Raw genomic sequence first — 7,500 nt, 5'->3', positions numbered from 1 at the left:
TGGTTCCCATACATCGCCATCGCCGCCGTCGGCGTTGCTGTCGCCGGGTGATGGAGTTTCCGTATCCGTCCACAGGAGCTCCACAAAGCATCAGTCACCTCCACATCGCTCATGATGGAAGTCGCCTCCATTCCACAAGACTTCGTCTCCTTCCCCTCAGAATCTGTTCTTGTGTTTCTGTTTTCATCAAGACTTTTCATGTCTCTAAGTTCACTTTTTCTATTTTTTTTTTTTTCATTTAATATATTTTGTTTTAAAAATTTTCTTCAAAGGATTACAAAGGATTACAAAGGCGGAGCATGCCGACAGGAGACCTTTTGATCCATATCTAGGTCGGATGCAAAAAAAAAAAAAAAAAAAAAAAAAAAAAAAATCATAATAATAAATTAAAACTATAATGTAAAAAATAACAAATAAAATACATAAAGAAATGCATAGGTATAGTTGAATAACAAACAAAAAGGTAAATAGTAAATGATTATAAATTGACATATAACTAATAATAAATCAGACAGACAAATTATAACAAAACAAAAACAAATAATATAACATAAATTATAATCATTACAGCATCTTACTTAGGTATTTATCTAAATGATTCTTAAAGCTTCGAACTGAACTACATTGCACTACCTGTGCAGGAAGTTTATTCCATTCATTAACTACACGGTTGGCAAAGTTGTTTCTACCTACTTCCAAATTGAATCTATTTCCGGACAATTTGAGACCATTGTTTCTTGTCTGATTCTCATTCAATGTGAAAATTTTGTCACTTCTGATGTTGTCAATTCCCTTTAAAATCTTAAAGACCTGTATCAAGTCACCTCTGAGTCTACGCTTTTTTAGGGAAAACAGATTCATGTGCTTAAGTCGATTTTCGTATGATTTATTTTTGATATTTGGAATCAGTTTTGTGGCTCGCCGTTGTACTTTTTCCAGTCTGTCAATGTCTTTAATGAGATTCGGTGACCATACGGAAACAGCATATTCCAAATGTGGACAAACTAACGATTTATATAGCTTGTTAATGAGTGATGGACTTTTGAAATCAAAAGATCGCGCAATCAATCCCAGAATCTTATTTGCTTTCTCAGAGGCTGAAATACACTGCTTGGATGATTTGAGGTCGTTACTGATAATTACGCCGAGATCTTTTTCACTATCCACTTTTGTTAACGAATTTCCAAATAACTTGTAATCGTACTTACTGTTATTTTTACCTATGTGCATTACCTTGCATTTACTTGTGTTAAATTTCATTAGCCACTTTTCAGACCATTGCTGTAATTGATCTAAATCTTCTTGAATATCTAATTGGTTTGAGTGATCATTTGCCACTCCGCACAGTTTTGTATCATCAGCAAATTTGGAAACAGTAGATTTTAGTCCATGGTCTATATCATTTATATATACTATGAATAGAAGTGGCCCAAGAACGGAACCCTGAGGAACTCCACTTGCAACACTTTTCCATCCAGAAGTTTTTCCATTTAAAACAACTCTCTGTTTTCGACCTTTCAACCAATTACTAGTCCAACCTAATAGGCTACCACTTATTCCATGCAAAGCTAATTTAGTAAGTAGTCTTTCGTGTGGGACGGTATCAAAAGCTTTTGCAAAGTCTAGATATATTAAATCTATATTGTTTCTTTTGTCTATCATGGCTTCAATTTTATGTTGTACTCTGATTACTTCCATAAATAAACTCATTTGATGTCATGTAAATTATAATTTCTCAGAAATAAAGATATTTCCTGTTGTCATCATTATCATAATTACCAATAAGCATTATTGTACCATTAGCACTATAGTTATTATCATTATGATTATCACGATCATTATCGTGGTCATTATCAAAACAATTTCTGTCGTTATCATTAAACGTTTATCTCGGAGATTTTTATATATCATTCGCAGGTTCGAGTCCCGCACTTCTCTCCGATTCCTAGCAGTGTCTGTCATCTGTTTCAACATTCCCTAAAGGAGCATAATAGTGCAAAGGAGACAAATGACTTCGGTAGCAGCTACGCGGCTCCTGGCGTGTGCTCCTCACCCTTTTCACGTTCTTAGCATCTTCCCCTTCTTCTTCTTCTTGTTTCTCTATAGCAGCGTTTCTCAACCTTTTTACCCTTGCGTAACCTTTAAAACAAATTGCATGTCTCAAGGAACCCCTGCGCAAAAAAAAAAAAAACACGTATGCCATATATTTCTCATTTTATTTTCATCGTAATAGTAGGTTAGATAGGATGATTTCTATATTACATTATTACCATAACCAAGAATATGTCGTGCGTGTTTAATCATATTAAATATATGAAATTAAATCAAAAATCAAAAGTGCATCAGCTTATCTCACTTGTTCTCGCGGAACCCTTAGGGACTTCTTGTGGAACCTTAGGGTTCCGGGGAACCCTGGTTGAGAAACGCTGATCTACAGTATCCGCAAAGGCCAAAGTGGCCCTTTGTCCTTCACGTGCTTACTAAGGCCCTTCACTTCAGCCTCGAAGGGCATCACATCCATGTAGGAGACCTCAACGCCGCCATCCACCTCAGCAATGAGGGAGGGAAAGGGACCACAAATTTTCAGACAAAAATTTTGGAATATTGATCTTTTAATAAACTACAGCTCTGCACTTTCTACAATCTATATAACCCAGAACAAAACTCTTTTTAAAAAGTGACTCGGAATCAAAATCAAAGACATACATTCCAAAATTTTGAACAAAACAAATTTGTTAACGCGGAGGGGATAATTTTCTGACAGGAGGTAAAAAGGAAAACAAGTTCCCTGACCCAGAAGCTATAATATTCGCTCCATTATCCTCTCCCTCCGCTCCATTGACCTTGACATTGACTGAGAGTAGCTTAAACATCGTGAATGACCTCAGCTGACCCGAGAGAATATTACATTCTTTTTATCCTCCTTTGCATGCGCTCCATAAACACTGATATCCCTGATGTACAGGGACAACCCGTAAGTTAAATAAACTCGTCTGGTGTGAACACGAACGAAATAACAAAATATATCAAGCTCGTCGTTAGAAAATCTAAACTACGTCGTTATTGTGCGGGAGTTTTTATCTGCTCCAGGTCACAGTATTGTGCAGTTGCCATCTGCTCCCGCTTCCTATATTGGGTATTGACTATATTTTATGGAGTCAATACTTTAGCGATTTTAGCGAAATCCCTACGGACGAAATTACTCAGCATTCTTTTGAGTGGAGACTAGTTTACTTAAAAATATATATATACATATATAAATATATATATATATATATATATATATATATATATATATATATATATATATATATATATATCACTTTTAACTGATACTCTCACTCAATTCTATTGTTTTCCTTATATCTTGTCTTTACCAACTCGGTGACAACTTCTTCAGTACGATGTTTTCCCTAAGAATAGAAGCGCTGGCTATCCCCCCCCAAGAAAAAAAAGGAATATCAAATCATTTTTCATAGCTGTTACAAGCGGCCTTTACCTCTTGTCTTATTTTCTTTTTTCTTTCTTTACCTGTCTGTTTATCTATATATCTGTTCATTATCTAATATTAATATTTTTTAATTACACATCAATTTATTTGTTTGTTTCTTTGTTTCTATGTTATTTGTCTATTCACCAATCTATTCATCTGTTTACCGATTTATTTATTTATTTATTTATTTATTTTTTTTTTTACTCTTTTCATTTATCCTTTTCTTTTGTGCTCGAACCCTATACAGCCTTTCATTTTCGACACGGGCACTCCACGCATTTTCAATATCTAACGAAGCCCCTCCAAATATTGGCTGGAAAAAAGAGCCTCTCACATAAAGTGTCACTCACGCAATATGGGTGCCCTCCATATATCGCAAACTCCCTTCACACGGACCTCCACGTATCACCAATTCCTCCTATATAGACTTAAAAATATATATATAAATAAATAAAGGAGGAGAGAGAGAGAGAGAGAGAGAGAGAGAGAGAGAGAGAGAGAGAGAGAGAGAGAGAGGGAGAGAGAAAGAGAAGGGGTGGATTGAGCAAAGGGAGGGAAAGAAAAGAGAGGAGATGGAAAGAGAGAATAGGAGAGAGGCAAAGTGTGTTGGGGTGGAGGACAAGCTATAATAGAAACAAGATAATTGCAATGACAAAAAAGACCATGATGAGGCCAAACACTTATGAATGAATAAAATCATAAATAGATGAGTGAATAAAGGAATGAATAAATGGATGAATAAATAGATAAATGGTTAGATATAACTAGGTGAAAAAATGATAGTTAAATGAATATACGTAAGAATGAATAATAAATCAATGAATAAAAAATAAACTAATAAGTAAATGAATATACGTACGAATAATGAATATCCGTATGAGTAAATAGAAAATAAACAAGACTGACAAAAAATGTGTAAATAAATAAAGTCATATATAAAACAGAAAGAATGAGATGATGAAGATGAAGATGATTATGATGATGATGATGATGATGATGATGATGATGATGATGAAGATGATTATGATGATGATGATGATGATGATGATGATGATGATGATGATGATAATGATAAATAATAATAATAAATAAAAATGATAATGATAAAAATTTATGACAATGATGATAAAATAAAAATAAAAATAACATGATAAGATAATCATAATAATAATGATAATATTAATGATAATTTCAGTAACTGGAAACCCGCAGCCCACCAGATCCTGGCAACTGTCCTCTTTACCTCTGGGCAGAAATGTTGGACCACTATCTGTGCTGTCTCATTGTTGCAGTTATTATATCCCCACTTTGCAGTAATAGGTTGAGGGGAATAGATGTCTGTTGTCAATTGTCCTTATGTTAAAAGATGAAGTAAATAGGAGGAAATATAGTCCATGGGACCAGTCAGGACACCAAATGCCAGCCTCTCGGGGCTCCACCATCAGTTGTAAAAGACGCTGTTTACGGGTTTGAGCCTTTGTCACACATCCAAAATGTTACTGATTTTGTTTGAGAAGAAATGATTTTGGTCACAATATTTTATTTTTCGAATCTCCAGATGTCAAATCACCTCTGTGTCACATAATTAATGAGAAGATGAATGACGAAGTAAGGGAAGGTAAATCTATACGAATATTAGACACATTGTTGATTTGTCCTTAGGGAAATCTAGAATACTGTAACCAAAGTTATCTTCGACCTTTTCAAGTTCACATTTTTTTATGAGAATCTTGAATATGTGACGGGGGATTTAGACGACAGAGCGGGAGGGAGACGATTCTACCAAACGTCCTTCTTGCACGCCGATGAACAAATGGATGCATGACTTCCAGACTTAGCAAATATAAAACTAATAACTCAAAAAAAAAAATAAAAAGAACCTAATTCAACTTACAAATAACCATGATTTCCAATACATTAAACCTAGGCAGAACCAGGGTCCATTGTATAAACATATGCAGTCAAGGCGGATTCACGCCAAATGCTATGCGAGGTAAACTATCTACACCAGGGGTTCTTAACCTTTTTTCTCCAATTCCCCACTTTTTAGTGAGCCAACTCTCCATTTCCCACCACAGCATCGGTCTTTGACAAATTCGATTTTAACCCATGCAGTGTTTAGTACGTAAATATACAGTGTTGTCACTTTTACCCAAACATGACTTACAATACCTCATATATTGGTTGTTTTTGTTATTAAAACAGTCTGTAAATGGTTGTGATTTGTAAAGTAAGTCAACATTTGGATGTAATGTATTAAATTTTGAAGCACTATCGATTATTTGTGGGTGGAAACAAATTCACGAAATGTGACAAGAAGAAGACACCAGAAACAAACAAAAAGAAACAAAAACACATCGATTAAAAAAAAAAAAAAAAAGACAGTGGTTCTTCTGTCCAACCGGTCATTCCCCACTTGGCAACTCCGCCATTCCCCACCAGTGGGGAATTCCCCACAGGTTAAGAACCACTGATCTACACGATCGAGCCACGTGCCTGTGAGGTTGTTTGTGTTAGTGTCATCGGGGTTGTCCAGGTTACATCAGATGACATAACATCGCATCGTAGGTTGCCCTAGTAACCACAATGACGCTAATAAACAAATAGATAATGATTATGTAAGTAAATAAATAGATAAATATAAAGGTAAATAAATAAGAGGCAGAATTAATGGAGGTAACGAGAAGAAATAAAAGGGAGAAAGGAAGATGGAAAAGGAGAAAATGTTTTAGGAAATGTAGGGGAAGGTGAAGGAGAAAGAGGAGGAGGAGGAGGAGGAGGAGGAGAAAGAGAAGTAGGAAGAGTAGAAAGAGTAGGAGGAGGAAGTGTAGGTGTAGGAGGAGGAGAAGTAGGAGGAGGAGTAGTAGGAGGAGGAGTAGGAGGAGGAGTTGGGAGGAGGAGAATGAGGAGGACGAGGAAGAGTAGTGAGGCAGAACCTGAGGACAAGATGGAAGTAGTGGGTAGGTAGGTGACTAGTGGTGGAGGTGGTGGTGAGAAGGAAGAGTTACAAAGAGGCGGGAGTGGTCGTTGAGGGAGGGGGAAGAGTGGGAACGTTAGTGGTGGGAATGTTAGTGGTGGGAATGTTAGTGGTGGGAATGTTAGTGGTGGGAATGCTAAACAGGAGCTAATACTGTTGGGAAAAGGGCGGTGGCGTGAGGTATGTATAAGGTTGCGGGGCCAACACAGCGCCCAGATTGTTAAGAGGAATGAGAAGAGGAGCAGTCAAAGGAACTCTATCAAAGGAAACCAGAAGAATGACAGGAATTGTGAAAAGATACGAAATGAGAACAATGATAGAAAATGTAACAAAGAAAGAAATAATGAAAGGAAGTATATCAAAAGAGGGAATGGGAATGTATATGAGAAGTGAGGACGTGTGGGGAAAAGTGAACGTGAACTTGAGGAAAGTGGACTAAGAAATATGAAAAAGAGAAGAGAAGAGGATTATAAAGTGATAGAAACTAGGCACTGTATGCAGACCTTGAAAGAAACAGGAATAAGAATAAGAAAATACATCAACTACAAAGAAAGGGTGAGAGTGAGAATATGAAGAGGGATAAAAACAGATGATTGATGATTGATGATTGATGATGATGATGATGATGATGATGATGATGATGATGATGATGATGATGATGATGATGATGATGATGACGACGACGATGACGACGACGACGACGACGACGACGACGACGACGGTGGCGGTGAGGGTGGTAGTTCCGGTGATGGTGATAATGGTTATGTTAGTGGTGGTGGCCTGGGGTGGTGAAAGCACAATTAATTATCAGAACAAAACCTGGCGTCCTCTGGCCCATCCATCACACTGGCAGAACCACCGAGAAAAAAAAAAAAAAAAAAATCAACCTCGTCTATCGGAAGCCCAAAGGCCGCCCGGCGACCAACCAAGGACCAGATCGATGCTGTCATTTTTCTCCTCTTTGGGGTCGGGTGGGGTGGGATGAGGAAGGTCTTAAGTGTTTTAGTATTTATGAATTACTGTTTTTAGT

This window comes from Oratosquilla oratoria, chromosome 38, assembly GCF_046742065.1.
Source record: "Oratosquilla oratoria isolate Oo_2021 chromosome 38, ASM4674206v1, whole genome shotgun sequence".
NCBI lineage: Eukaryota > Metazoa > Arthropoda > Malacostraca > Stomatopoda > Squillidae > Oratosquilla > Oratosquilla oratoria.
The sequence above is the reverse complement of the archived record's forward strand: the minus strand, read 5'-3'. Positions refer to the sequence as shown.